Here is a 15,478-nt window from a genome sequence, read left to right as displayed (position 1 = left end):
TGGTTTGAAAGCTGGACTGGGAGGAGTTCAGGAGGTTGTTGTGCTCCAGGTGTCAACTGACTGTTGATCGTCGTCTTGAGGACTTTGGCTGGGAACGAGAGCAGATATCGGTAGGTAGTTCTTCAGTTGTTCTGGGTCTGCCAAAGGGTTTTTCAGGAAGAATTTCACTTCTTTGTATTTCCACTGTTCCACGAAGGAGGCCATGGCGATGGATGTGGTCAGGAAGTTTGTGATCTAGCTGATCGTCTTGCTCCTGAGGTTGAAGATAAGGTGGGGCCATGGTTCGGTCGGTGCCGCAGAGTGCATGGAGTTCATGATGGGGGGGTATCTTTCATGGAGAGGAGGTTCCAGGTAGTGAGTCTGAGATCAGGGTTAGTGTCAGAGTGTGTGAGGCTGTTGAGGCTGTCATTGGCAGAGAGCTGAGGTTTGAAGCCCCTGTAGATGACTATGATCTTGTTGTGAAAGTAGTCAGTGAGTATGTTGTACATATCCTGGGAGGGATTGATGATATTCTCAGTGGCCACCTGGTTGCTAAATTTCATAATGATGGCAAAAAGAGCTCCTTGCTGTGGTTTGAGCTGGTTCCCTATTTGGCGTGTGAGTGCGCTTTTCTTTGCTTCTTTAAGGAGGAGGTGGTTCTGGTTGATCGATGTCCTGAAAGAGGTGTACTGCTCTGGATCCTTACTGTTGCGCCATCTTCTTTCTAGCCAATGACATTCTCATTTAGAGTTCTGAAGTTACGGGGTAAACCAGTTGGCCCTCTTTGAGGATCTTCTGATCTTGGTCGACTTGGTGGGGTGACCGTCAACGCAGTCTGTGATCCAGTCTGAGGAATTCCTGATGGCCTGTTTCAGGTCGGGAACTATGTTCAGCCGGTTGGCATGGAGTGTGTTGTTTCCGTTATCCTCTGAGACAGTCTTCTAGTTGTGCTGAGGTGCCTTTTGTGGTTTGGCTTTGGTTTCCGTGGCGTTGTGCCCTGTGATGATGAAGTGGACGATGGAGTGGTCAGTCCAGGTGAGTTCTGTGACGTGGTGTTGTAGGAAAGTACCATCTTGCCTGGCATGTTACCCCCATTTTTCACTGTATATATGTTGTTTTAGTTGTATGTGTCACTGGGACCCTGCCAGCCAGGGCCCCAGTGCTCATAAGTGTGCCTGACTGGGTTACCTGTGTTATGACTAACTGTCTCACTGAGGCTCTGCTATCCAGAACCTCAGTGGTTATGCTCTCTCATTTCTTTCAAATTGTCACTAACAGGCTAGTGACCAATTTTACCAATTCACATTGGCTTACTGGAACACCCTTATTATTCCCTAGTATATGGTACTGAGGTACCCAGGGTATTGGGGTTCCAGGAGATCCCTATGGGCTGCAGCATTTCTTTTGCCACCCATAGGGAGCTCTGACAATTCTTACACAGGCCTGCCACTGCAGCCTGAGTGAAATAATGCCCACATTATTTCACAGCCATTTTCACTGCACTTAAGTAACTTATAAGTCACCTATATGTCTATCCCTTACCTGGTAAGGGTTAGGTGCAAAGTTACTTAGTGTGTGGGCACCCTGGCACTAGCCAAGGTGCCCCCACAATGTTCAGGGCAAATTCCCCGATTTTGTGAGTGCTGGAGACACCATTACATGCGTGCACTACACATAGGTCACTACCTATGTGTAGCTTCACAATGGTACCTCCGAATATGGCCATGTAACATGTCTATGATCATGGAATTGCCCCCTCTATGCCATCCTGGCATAGTTGGCACAATCCCATGATCCCAGTGGTCTGTAGCACAGACCCTGGTACTGCCAAACTGCCTTTTCAGGGGTTTCACTGCAGCTGCTGCTGCCAACCCCTCAGACAGATTTCTGCCCTCCTGGGGTCCAGCCAGGCCTGGCCCAGGATGGCAGAACAAAGGACTTCCTCAGAGAGAGGGTGTTACACCCTCTCCCTTTGGAAAATGGTGTGAAGGCAGGGGAGGAGTAGCCTCCCCCAGCCTCTGGAAATGCTTTCTTGGGCACAGATGTGCCCAATTCTGCATAAGCCAGTCTACACCGGTTCAGGGACCCCTCAGCCCTGCTTAGGCGCGAAACTGGACAAAGGAAAGGGGAGTGACCACTCCCCTGACCTGCACCTCCCCTGGGAGGTGCCCAGAGCTCCTCCAGTGTGCTCCAGACCTCTGCCATCTTGGAAACAGAGGTGCTGCTGGCACACTGGACTGCTCTGAGTTGCCAGGCCAGCAGGTGACGTCAGAGACTCCTTTCTGATAGGCTAGCAACACCTGAAGGAGCCTATCTTCTCTCCTAAGTAGCCAAACCCTCTTTTCTGGCTATTTAGGGTCTCTGTCTTTGGGGATTCCTCAGATAACGAATGCAAGAGCTCATCCGAGTTCCTCTGCATCTCTCTCTTCACCTTCTGCCAAGGAATCGACTGCTGACCGCGCTGGAAGCCTGCAAAACTGCAACAAAGTAGCTAAGACGACTACTGCAACTCTGTAACGCTGATCCTGCCGCCTTCTCAACTGTTTTCCTGGTGGTGCATCCTGTGGGGGTAGTCTGCATCAGAAGCTGCGAAGAAATCTCCTGTGGGTTGACGGAATCTTCCCCCTGCAACCGCAGGCACCAAAAAGCTGCATCACAGGTCTCTTGGGTCTCCTCTCAGCACAACGAGCGAGGTCCCTCGAATCCAGCAAGACTGTCCAAGTGACCCCCACGGTCCAGTGACTTTTCAGTCCAAGTTTGGTGGAGGTAAGTCCTTGCCTCCCCCCGCCAGACTGCATTGTTGGAAACCGCGACTTTTGCAACTTCTCCGGCCTCTGTGCACTTCCGGCGGAAATCCTTTGTGCACAGCCAAGCCTGGGTCCACAGCACTATAACCTGCATTGCACGACTTTCTAAGTTGGTGTCCGGCGACGTGGGACTCCTTTGTGCAACTTCGGGTGAGCACCGTTTCACTCTTCTTCGTAGTGCCTGTTCTGGCACTTCTGCGGGTGCTGCCTGCTTCTGAGAGAGCTCCTTGTCTTGCTCGATGCCCCCTCTGTCCCCAGACGCAATTGGCGACATCCTGGTCCCTCCTGGGCCACAGCAGCACCCAAAAATGCAAACCGCACGACTTGCAGCTAGCAAGGCTTGTTGGCTGTCTTTCTTCAGGAAAACACTTCTGCACGACTCTCCACGGCGTGGGGGATCCATCCTCCAAAAAGGAAGTCTCTAGCCTTTGTCGTTCCTGCAGGAACCTCAGCTTCTTCTGTCCAGTAGAAGCTTCTTTGCACCCACAGCTGGCATTTCCTGGGCATCTGCCCATCTCCGACTTGCTTGTGACTTTTGGACTTGGTCCCCTTGTTCCACAGGTACCCTCGACTGGAAATCCATCGTTCTTGCATTGCTGGTTTGTGTCTTTCCTGTAGAATTCCCCTATCACGACTTCTATGTCCTTTGGGAAACTTTAGTGCACTTTGCACTCACTTTTCAGGGTCTTGGGGTGGGGTATTTTCCTAACCCTTACTATTTTCTAATAGTCCCAGCGACCCTCTACAAGGTCACATAGGTCTGGGGTCCATTCGTGGTTCGCATTCCACTTTTGGAGTATATGGTTTGTGTTGCCCCTATCCCTATGTGTTTCCATTGCATCCTATTGTAACTATACATTGTTTGCACTGTTTTCTAAGACTATACTGCATATTTTTGGTATTGTGTGTGTATATATATCTTGTGTATATTTGCTATCCTCATACTGAGGGTACTCACTGAGATACTTTTGGCATATTGTCATAAAAATAAAGTACCTTTATTTTTAGTATATCTGTGTATTGTGTTTTCTTATGATATTGTGCATATGACACTAGTGGTACTGTAGTGGCTTCACACGTCTCCTAGTTCAGCCTAAGCTGCTCTGCTAAGCTACCATTATCTATCAGCATAAGCTGCTAGACACCCTATACACTAATAAGGGATAACTGGGCCTGGTGCAAGGTGTAAGTACCCCTTGGTACTCACTACAAGCCAGTCCAGCCTCCTACAGGTGTTAATTAATTATTTCACTAGAGGTGAAGATGGGGGTCAGATGTGTGCCTTGTGATGTGTGTTGGGTCAGTAACTAGTTTGTGGAGGCTGATGTTGCTCATGCCTTCTATAAGGTTGTCAGTGCTGTCATCTTTAAGGTTGTCCATGTGGAAGTTGAGATCTGCTAAGAATATGTAGTGTTCAGAGGCTGTGGCGAGCTGGGCGATGAAGTCCGAGGTGGCATGGCAGAACCTGGGGTGACCTCCTGTAGAATGGCAAAGTGTATTTAATGAAGTAACCATATGAATGTACAGAAAGTGACAAGGCATTTATAAGAAGGGCACACCCAATGTACTTTCGGAAACTCCACCCTGGGGAAGAACCATATAAATGTACTGAATGTGACAATTTATTTATCTGCAAGGCCCTTCTGATACAACAGTAAGCCAAGATAGAGGAGAAAGTCATGATGATGGAGAACGCATATCACTGCACTCAATGTGGCAAGGCATCCTTTGCAACGTTAATACAAACATGGAAAGTCATTACTAGTGGGATATGTGTCCCCCACACAGGAGCGACCACATAGGAATATACTGAATGTGACAAAACAATCATTACAAAGGGACTAATAATGCAAAATCGAAAAATCCACGCTGGGAAGTAACTGATGCAATCAATGTGACTAGATGCTGATCAGATAGTCATATTGGCAGATACAACCTTTTCCTGCAAAGCATTTTTTTACAGGAGGAACCTAATGTGTCTACATGCATTCCAGGAAGAAACTGTATCTGTCTTCAGTGTGACAAGTCATCCTTTACAAAGAAATAGCTTACTATTGATCAGAAAGAATACACAAGGGAGAATCCATTTCAATATTATAAATGTGAAAGAGCATTTCCTACCAGACACTCTGAGGCATGAAAAGACTACCAGGGTTTAAGATGTACTGATTGGAAAGTCTTTCATTTGAAACAGTCATCAGTTGCTACGTCAACAAAAAGCCACACCTGCACACAGAAATAGGGGGAATGAAATACCTGAACAAAATGTGAAAAAAAGGAACAGAAAGGTCCCAGGACAACTGTTCCCTTTCCCACAGAGGTGACAATGTGCAAACTCCAGAGAGCATGAAACTTCGACAGAATGCAGATGTTACACAAAGCAACAGCCAGATTTCTTTGCCTGTTCCCAGTCTACTGTGGTATAAGGACTATTTTGGCTTCTTAATGATGAGATCTGGCTCTGCCTATTTACTAATTTATGTAGGATTTGTTCTGCAGGGCCCACTAGGGCTCGTATCCACAGTTTTGGGGACATTGGGGGTAATTACGACCCTGCCGGCCGGCGGTATGTTGGCGGTAACACCGCCAACAGGCTGGCGGTGTTCCGCCAGCAATTATGACCGTGGTGGAATTGCCACGGCCATACCGCCGGCCCCTCCACTTTCCCGCCAGGATTCCGCCTGGCGGTCATAATCCCCAGGGCAGCGGTGCAAGCACCGCTGCCCTGGGGATTATGAGTCCCCGACCGCCGGCCTGTCCATGGCGGTACACACCGCCATGGAAAGGCTGGCGGTAAGTGGACTGGGGGTGCCCCTGGGGGCCCCTGCACTGCCCATGCTTGGCATGGGCAGTGCAGGGGCCCCCAGGCATAGCCCCGTCACGCATTTCACTGCCTGAATTTCGGGCAGTAAAATGCGCGACGGGTGCTACTGCACCTGCTGCACATCAGCATTGCCGCAGGCTCTATTACGAGCCGGCTGTAATGTTGATGTGAAATTTCCTCTGGGCCAGCGGACGGTAACATTGTTACCGTCCACTGGCCCAGCGGAAATGTCATAATAGGGAGACAGAAATACCGCCGGCAATGGCGGTATTCTGTCTCCCGTGGCCTCGGCGGTCTTTTGAAAAGACCGCTGAGGTCGTAATGACCCCCATTGTGTGTTATCTAGTATCTTATGTTCTTACTGTTTATCGTTGACATTTTGGGGGTCATTACAACCCTGGCGGATGGTGTTAAAGCGGCGGTAATACCGCAAACAGGCCGGCAATAAAAAAAAAAGGGAATTGTGACCATGGCGGAAACCGGTAACATAGACAGCCACTTTAACACTCCGACCGCCACGGCGGTACAGACAAGCAGCGCGGCGGTCACCGCCAACAGACAGACGGTAGACAAAGTACCGCCCACAGTATTACAACAGGCCAATCCGCCACCTTTTCCGGGGCGGATTCACCGTGGATAAAAACACGGCGGAAACAGCCATTTCAATGGGAAAACGCTCACCTTAACACACTCCACGAGGAAGGAGGGCACCATGGAGCCGGAACTCCAAATACTCCCTGTGATAGTGTTCCTGGTCCTCTACGAACATCAGCAACGCCGGCGCCGAAGACAACGGTGAGTACTGCACCTACGACATAGGGGAGGCAAAAGTTAGGGACACACACACGCAACACCCCCACCCCGACCCTCGCACACTACAACACACACACCAATGAATTTCCAAACATCACAGTAACAACCTCCAACCACCCCGGAAGAATGCAAAGACAAAAGGAAATCAATACAACCATTGTAATGTTTCAAAATACAGTAATCAAATATATACAGAAATATATACACATTCCAAAAATATACATCACGATTAATAGTGCAGGTATGCACCATTCAATGTCCGTGGACCACTTTGCCCAAAATGCATGGGCGAGGCCCACACATGATACCTGTCCAGAAACAGAGAGAACACTGCAGGGGCATCAGATAGAAATACAACAGGCACCTCGGGGAAGGGAAGGGGGGGCACCTCAGCCGGATGACAGCACCACGCCAGATCCACGACGGGGCTCCATGCCCATTGATGTATCCTGGGGAGTGCAAAGCCACAGTCTCACAAGTCTTTGCAGTGGGTGGTCTGCCCACTGTACACTCCTGGGGAGTGCAAAGCCACAGTCTCACAAGTCTCTACAGTGGGTAGTTTGCCCACTGCACCATCCTGGGGAGTGCAAAGCCACAGTCTCACAAGTCACTACAGTGGGTGGTTTGCCCACTGTACCATCCTGGGGAGTGCAAAGCCACAGTCTCACAAGTCTTTTCAGTGGGTGGTTTGCCCACTGTACCATCCTGGGGAATGCAAAGCCACAGTCTCACAAGTCTTTTCAGTGGGTGGTTTGCCCACTGTACCATCCTGGGGAGTGCAAAGCCACAGTCTCTCAAGTCTCTGCAGTGGGTGGGTTGCCCACTGTACCATCCTGGGGAGTGCAAAGCCACAGACTCTCAAGTGGATAACAGTCTCCACTGGTTCTGGAGGGGGCTTTGTGCCCAGAGTGCTTCATCCTGTTAAGGACTCAGGTAGTGGATGCTGTTCTCCACTGGTTCAGGAGGGGGCTTTGTGCCCAGAGTGCTTCATCCTGTTAAGGACTCAGGTAGTGGATGCTGTTCTCCACTGGTTCCGGATGGGGACTGGTGCCCAGAGTGCTTCATCCTGTTAAGGACTCAGGTAGTGGATGCTGTTCTCCACTGGTTCTGGAGGGGGACTGGTGCCCAGAGTGCTTCATCCTGTTAAGGACTCAGGTAGTGGATGCTGTTCTCCACTGGTTCTGGAGGGGGGCTGGTGCCCAGAGTGCATCACGCTCCCCGTGACGGTCCCAGTACCATCACTGCCCCTGCCGCACATGGGCTAACGATGCATGAGTTGGCGGTGCTTGCCCTGTTCAGCGGTGCTTGCCATGGCGGTCTTTGCCCTGTTCAGCGGTGCTTGACTTTGCAGTTTCTGACCTGTTCAGCGGTGCTTGCCCTGTTCAGCAGTGCTTGCCATGGCAGTCTTTGCCCTGTTCAGCGGTGCTTGCCCTGTTCAGCGGTGCTTGACTTTGCTGTCTCTGACCTGTGCAGCGGTGTGTGCCATGGTGGTCCCTCATTGCCCAGCGGGGCTGTGGCTGCTGGGGCCCTCCTGGGCACTGACTCTGGCGGTGGTCTCCGGACCAGTGACAATTGTGCTGCCCTCCTGGGCACTGACTCTGGCAGTGGTCTCCGGACCAGTGACGATTGTGCTGCCCTCCTGGGCACCTACTCTGGCGGTGGTCTCAGGACCAGTGACGATGGGGCTGGCGGTGGCGTCCTGGGCAGCGGGTATGATGGCGGCCTTCTCCGCCATGCTGCTCTTCCCAGACTTTGGCGACTTCTTCTGCCCCTTCCCCACCTTGGGAGGAGTCACAGCTGACTCAACACTCCCCCCGGGACCCTTGTGAGCGGCTTTGCCGGCATTAGTCTTCACCCTCTCCCGTCGGGCAATGTCCAACTTCTGGTGCTTCACAGGGGGGGGGCTGGCTGTGTTTGGCTCCGTGTCACACTGGCTGCCCTGGTGCCTGGTGCACTCCACATACCTCTAACAGGCACCACTGGTACCGGACTTTTTTTGGCTGAGGTGCTACTACGGGACCTATGAATTGGAGGGGGCGGTGGGAAAGAGGTCAACGTTGCTCAGGAAAAGTTTCTGACGAACACTGGGACGGGTAGCTGGAGGGGGTCTGGGAGTGGAGGAAGAGGAGGTGGTTGTAGGAGGTGTAACTTTTGATGATTTGGGTGCAGGTGCATGTTCTGGAGGCTGCCGTGAGGTGGATAGATGTTGGGTGTGTGTGTGCCTGCATTTATGTACTTTGGGAGGGGGCATCACAGACACACTGGGAGAGGACACAGGGGACCTGTAAAAGGTAGTGGGGGTGGTGAGTGCAGGTGAGCAGGGTGTGGTGCTGGGTGTTCTGGTGCGAGTCCTAGTGGCTGTAGTGGTAGTGCATGCAGGTGAGAGTGTAGACGACACTGGGAGGGAGGAGGGAGACGACGAGGAGGGGGACACAGTGGAGGCAGTGGATGTTGCTGTGTCTGTATGTGGGTGATGCTTGTGTGAGTGCCTGTGGGATGTGTGGTGCCTATGTTTGCCTGAGCTGCCCTTGTATGTTTAGGTGTGTGCAGGCTGGTCTGATGGTGTGCTTGGGATAGGCAGAGGTACAGGGGATTGGGTCTGGGTGGAGGAAGTTAGAGGGGGGAGGCTGGACACAGGGACAATGGCTGCCATCAGTGCTGAGGCCAGAGATTGTAGGGTTCGATGATGGGCAGCCTGACCAGAATGAATGCCCTCCAGGAATGCGATAGTGTGTTGCAACTCCCTTTCTACACCCTGGATGGCATTCACAATGGTAGACTGCCCAACAGTGAATGACCTGAGGAGGTCAATGGCCTCCTCACTGAGGGCAGCAGGGGTGACAGGGGCAGGGGCTGAGGTGCCTGGGGCGAAGGCGCTGCCCACCCTCCTGGATGAGCGGGCACGGGGCGAAGGCTGAGGGGCTGCTGGGAGGGCGGTGCTGGTAGGGGGGGTGGCGGCTGTACCTGTAGAAGTGGGGGGCACAGATGTTGCCGCCACCACAAGGGATCTCCCATCGGAGGACGAGTCCGTGTCGCTGGTTGCTGATCGGGTGACCGACGTGAAGCTCCCCTCGCCCTCCGTCCCACTGGTGTATTCTGAGTCCGTGGTGTGGCCCTCCATGGCCATGTGGGATGCAGCCCCCTCGTGCTCCGGTGCCACTGTACCTCCGCCTGATGATGCTGAAGCACAAAAGAACAGGGAGAGCACAAAAAGGGGTGGGGAAACAGAAGAAAGACAGGTTGAGTGCATGGCTTACCGCTACCGTTGGCGGACAATACAGACACAGCAGCCCACTGCACCACGCCGTGCTCTTGGCCTCTACATATGCAGTTCCTGGGATATGGCCTACATGGTTATGGTGGACATCTGCACACATAGATGACACAGGGGAATGTTTACCTGTACTTGGCACTCTACAGAGGTGGGGTGGAGTGGCACATGGCCTGCATTACGGAGGGGCCTAGCTTACGGAACTCGCCCTGGCCTAGGGAAACCCACAGCCCTCCTCCCCCACTCAGACCCCTCCACTGCGCGCAAAGTCAGCAGAATGTGAGTGTACTCACCCCTTGTGTCTGCTGTGATCGCCTCATGCGCCCATCCAACTCAGGGTAGGCCACCGCCAGGATCCGGAACATCAGGGGGGTCATGGTGCGACGGGCACCCCTCCCACGTTGGGAGGCCATCCCCAGCTGAGCCTCCGCCATCTTCTTGCTCCAGCGGCGAATGTCCTCCCATCTTTTATGGCAGTGGGTGCTCCGTCTCTGGTGGACCCCCACGGTCCGGACATCCTTGGCGATGGCAGGCCAAATATCCTTTTTCTGGTACGCGCTGACCTACATGACATGTACAGGGGAAGAAGAGAAGTCATTACCAACTGCACCGTCGAAGTGAGTGGCCCACATCCCTGCCCTTGCCATGTGGCACATGCATTCACACTCCTTCATGCTCGCAGAACTCTGCCCCCTTCCTTCTTACATCCAGCCCTCTCCACCGAGGCATAGCCCATACAACTTGCACCCTATGTACTCACCTGTTGGTCTGGAGGACCGTAGAGTAGCGTGTACTGGGGGAGGACCCCGTCCATGAGCTTCTCCAACTCCTGTGCAGTGAAGGCAGGGGCCCTTTCCCCAGACGCACGTGCCATTGTCTCTTCCAGAACGAGGTCACAGCAGCACTTGCAGTGTAGGTCCTCTCCTGTCGAAGATCAGGTATCGAGTGATTGAACAGATAGAAAATGGCGGTCACGTCCGCGGCGGTGCGTATCATCACCGCCGGCGCACTTCGTCATTGGCTCCTGGGACCCATAGGGTCCAATGTTAACCAATGCAGCATTGCGCCGCGGTCTACGACCGCATACCGCGACGGTGTACAATGCCAGCGCAGTTATCTCACATCCCATTGCCCCACTTTAGAGGTCAGGCATCCGCCATTTCAGGGGCCCACATGGCTTCATTTTCAACTGCGTCACACATACCTAGGCCTGGACTCAACACACATACAGACAACCTTTTGGATTTTGTTTCGTGTTGTGTGTAGCTGTGGGTACATACCTCTGAATTGCTTGACTCTGTGGTCGCTGTTGTCCTTCCTAGGCACCGTCAGCTGGGACATGTCAGGAGATGGCGGAACCCTCCGGTGTACCGACCGCTGGTGGACCTGTTGACAATGGAGGAGCGATATTTAATCATCACCTACAGGTTTGACCGTGCCACAAACCAGGAACTGTGTACCCAGTTGGAGCCAGACCTTATGTCACCAATCCGCCATCCCACAGGAATCCCCCCTCAAGTGCAGGTGCTATCAGTGCTCCATTTCCTAGCAAGAAGGTCATTTCAAACAACAGTGGCCATGGCATCAGGGATTTCCTAGCCTATGTTTTCCAACGTGTTGTCCAGAGTGTTGTCTGCCCTGCTGAAACACATGAGGAGCTACATCGTTTTCCCTCAGGTGGAGGATTTGGCTACAGTTAAAGGTGACTTCTATGCCCTGGGACATATCCCTAACATCATAGGTGTCATTGATGGGACCCATGTAGCTCTGTTCCCCCCCACAGGAATGAACAGGTGTACAGGAACTGGAAGAGTTATCATTCCATGAATGTACAGATGGTATGTTTGTCAGACCAGTACATCTCGCAGGTAAATGCTATGTTCCCTGGCTCAGTGCATGACGCCTACATCCTGCGGAATAGCAGCATCTCTTAGGTGATGGGTCAACTCCAGAGGCACCGGGTGTGGCTATTAGGGAACTCTGGTTACCCCAACCTATCATGGCTATTGACCCCAGTGAGGAATCCCAGGGCCAGGGCAGAGGAACACTACAATGAGTCCCATGGGCGGACTAGGAGGGTGATCGAACGCACCTTCGGCCTCCTGAAGGCCAGGTTCAGGTGCTTCCATATGACAGGTGGTTCCCTATTCTACTCACCAATGAAGGTGTGCCAGATCATCATCGCCTGCTCTATGCTTCACAATCTTGCTTTGCGACACCAGGTGCCTTTTCTGCAGGAGGATGGTCCAGATGACAGTGTTGTGGCAGCTGTGGAGCCTGTGGACAGTGATGAGGAGGAAGCTGAGGAAGAAGACATTGACAACAGGGACTCAGTCATACAGCAATATTTCCAGTGACACACAGGTGAGAACACTTTCTTTACTAGTACATTTACTTTCACACTTCTACCTCTATCCTGTTTGTCAATTCGAAGCAGTATTTGGTAACTGAGTTGAACATTTCCATTACGGTTTCACAGGTGTGGTTACCAACGTGTGTCATCTGCTTCCATCCTTCATGGACTTGTGATGTGTGACATAGGTATGTTGACATTACATTTTCGAACAGATTTTGTCATTGTCCTAGATAATACACATTTTTAAAATCACAGACTGACTCCAGATTGTTTTGTGGTTCAAGGGTGTTTATTGAAGTGCTAATTATTGGAGGGGGTGGCAAAATGGTGATGGTGGAGGAATGTCCATGGCAGAGTCCAGTCTATTAGTCTCACAGGTGCACTGCCCATATGGGCATAGGAAGTGGAGCTGGGGCAGTTCCAATATGGACAGGGTTACAAAGTGGGACAGTGGGATGACAATCAGGGTGGTCTAATTTCTTGGCGGGAGTCTTGCCATCGTGCTTTGTCCTGTTCCTGGATCTCACGGACCGCTTGCGTGGTGGTTCTCCATCTGCAGGGGGTGGGGTGCTGGTGTGGTGGTCCTGTGGCGGGGCGTCCTGTCCACTAGCGCTGGCGGAGGTGGTGGGCAGTTCATCATCCAGGCTAGTGTCAGGGGCCCCTTGGAGTGCCACGGTGTCCCTCATGGTGTTCTGTATGTCCTTCAGCACCCCTACGATGGTGCCCAGGGCGGAGCTGATGGTTCTGAGTTCCTCCCTGAAGCCCAAATACTGTTCCTCCTGCAGGCACTGGGTCTCCGTAAACTTGGCCAGGACCGTAGCCATCGTCTCCTGGGGGGTGGTATGCTCCCATGATGGAGGAGAGGGCCTCGTGGAGAGTGGGTTCCCTTGGCCTATCTGCCCCCTGTCGCACAGCAGCCCTCCCAGTTCCCCTGTGTTCTTGGGCCTCCGTCCCCTGGACCGTGTGCCAACTACCACTGCCCCCAGGTCCCTGTTGTTGTTGGGGTGGTGGGTTATCCTGGGTTCCCTGTAGTGGTGGACACACAGCTGATTGACGTGTCCAGGGGACGGAGGTATGGACCCGCTGGGTGGGTGCTGTGCTGGTGTTACCAGAGGGTGGAAGGTCAGTGTTGGGCTGTGCCTGTGCGAGGGGAACCAACTGTCCCGAGGCCCACGATGGTCCGGGCTGGTCATGTGGATCCAGTTGGCCAGAGCTGCTGTCATCACTGTGGGCCTTTTCTGTGGGTGGGGTAGAGATGTCTGGACCCTCCTGTCTGATGACGTTACGTAGTGGTCCTGCAGGGGTATAAAAGCATGATTATTGCATCTGTGTGTATCATGGTGTGCAATGGGTGGGTGAACGTGTACCCCAGTGCTAGCGTTACTGCATGGAGGCTTGTGTGGTGATGGTTAGGGGTTGTTATGGGTATGTGCAGTGGGCATGCTTCAGTGATGGGTGTCCATGCTTTGTTGTGTCATGCAGGGCTTGGTGTTGGGATGGGTGGTTTGTGTTATTAGTACATTAGTGAGGATTTGGAGTGATAGGGGAGGGGGTGAGGGTGGGGGTGTGTGATAGCATGCAGGTAGGGTGGGGGATATGATAGTTAAGATTTGACTTACCAGTGTCCATTCCTCCACTGATTCCTCCGAGTCCCTCAGGATGCATAATGGTCAAGACCTGCTCCTCCCATGTTGTTAGTTGTGGGGGAGGAGGTGGGGGTCCGCCGCCAGTCCGCTGAACCGCGATGTTGTGCCTGGAGACCACGGAACGCACCTTCCCCCGTTGGTCGTTCCACCTCTTCCTGATGTCCTCCCGATTTCTTGGGTGCTGTCCCACTGTGTTGACCCTGTCCACGATTCTTCTTCATAGCTCCATCTTCCTAGCTATAGAGGTGTGCTGCACCTGTGATCCAAATAGCTGTGGCTCTAGCCGTGCGATTTCCTCCACCATAACCCTGAGCTCCTCCTCGGAAAACCTGGGGTGTCTTTGGCGTGCCATGGGGTGGTGTAGGTGATGTGTGGGGTGGTGTTTGTGGTGATAAGTGTGGTGATGTGTAGTGGTGTGGGGTGTTTTGTGCGTGGATGTTGTGTGGGTGATGGTGTTGTGTGCCTCTGTGTGGTGGGGTTGTCTATTGCTGTGCTCTCTCTGTCGCCTTTGTCTCTAATTTTTGGTCTTAGGGGTTTGTGGGTGATGTGGGTGTGTGTTTTATATTGTGTTGGGTGTGTGGGAGTGGTGTTTGTATGTGTATCAGGTGTGTGTATTTTGAATTGTCCAATGTGGCGGTGTTTTTGAGATGTGTGTGTATTTTGAGCGCGGCGGTGTGTACCGCCAATGGAATACTGCGGTTGAAAGACCGCCGCGTGGATTCGTGGGTTGTAATAGCATGGGTGTGTTTCTGTTGGCGTGACAGTGGAGGATTTGTTTTCGCCAGTTTATCACTGACCTTTGGTGTGGCGGACTTGTGTGGGTGTCTGAATTTCGGCGAATTCCGAGATGTGGGTCATAATAGCTGTGGCGGATTTCCGCGGCAGTGTATTGGCGGTCTTCTGCACGGCGGTAAGCGGCTTTTACCGCCAATGTTGTAATGACCCCCTTTATTTCTTTCATTAACAACACTGTCTGGGGGAGGACAAGTGGAGTTTTGGGGTTGGTTGGAAATCGGATGCCACTGGCCTTAGAGCAGTGGTTCCCAACCTTTTGACTTCTATGCACCCCCATTTTATCATTACTGGAACCCGGGGACCCCCACTGAATCATTATTGGAATCCGGGGACCCCCCCCAATGAGCCATTGGGGACCTAAACTGTTAATATTATTTCATTTTCTGAGCAGTCGCGGACCCCCTGAGAAGGCTTCGCGGACCCCCAGGGGTCCCCGGACCACAGGTTGGGAACCACTGCCTTAGAGGATTGTAGCCCCCGAAGTATGTGTGCATCAGGTTTATGGTTTCATGCGGGACAGGAGCTGCCACCATTTATACAGACTTTGCAGGACAGTTTTCTGGACAACCTGTGAATAAGAGGCCTCTACTTTGAGCAGTGATTACAATCTCCTATATCACGTGTAGGCAACAATTGTACTATTCCTGCTTCTGTACAGTATATTTTCTTAACATGCTGATCAGTAATATAATGAATATCTGCTGAAAGTACTGACTGCAATCTTAGTTGTTTGAACACTGTAATCTTTTTTTATACCATACAGTGTAAATAGTTTCTTAAGTTTTTAATGCTCTCTAATGTCCATTCAGGCTATGCCCGCGCAGTAGAAACAAAACAAATAAATACATCTGTTTTCCTAAATAGGGAAAGACAATGCAAAGGTTTTATCTCTCCATGAGCCTTGCTCCAAAATGTTAAACTTTGTGGCCACCATTGGGGAAAAATTGGAGGGGGGTTAATGAGATGGCTCAAACAGAAAATGTAAGT

This window comes from Pleurodeles waltl, chromosome 5 (assembly GCF_031143425.1).
Source record: "Pleurodeles waltl isolate 20211129_DDA chromosome 5, aPleWal1.hap1.20221129, whole genome shotgun sequence".
Classification (NCBI taxonomy): Eukaryota; Metazoa; Chordata; class Amphibia; order Caudata; family Salamandridae; genus Pleurodeles; species Pleurodeles waltl.
Note: the sequence above shows the minus strand (reverse complement) of the source record.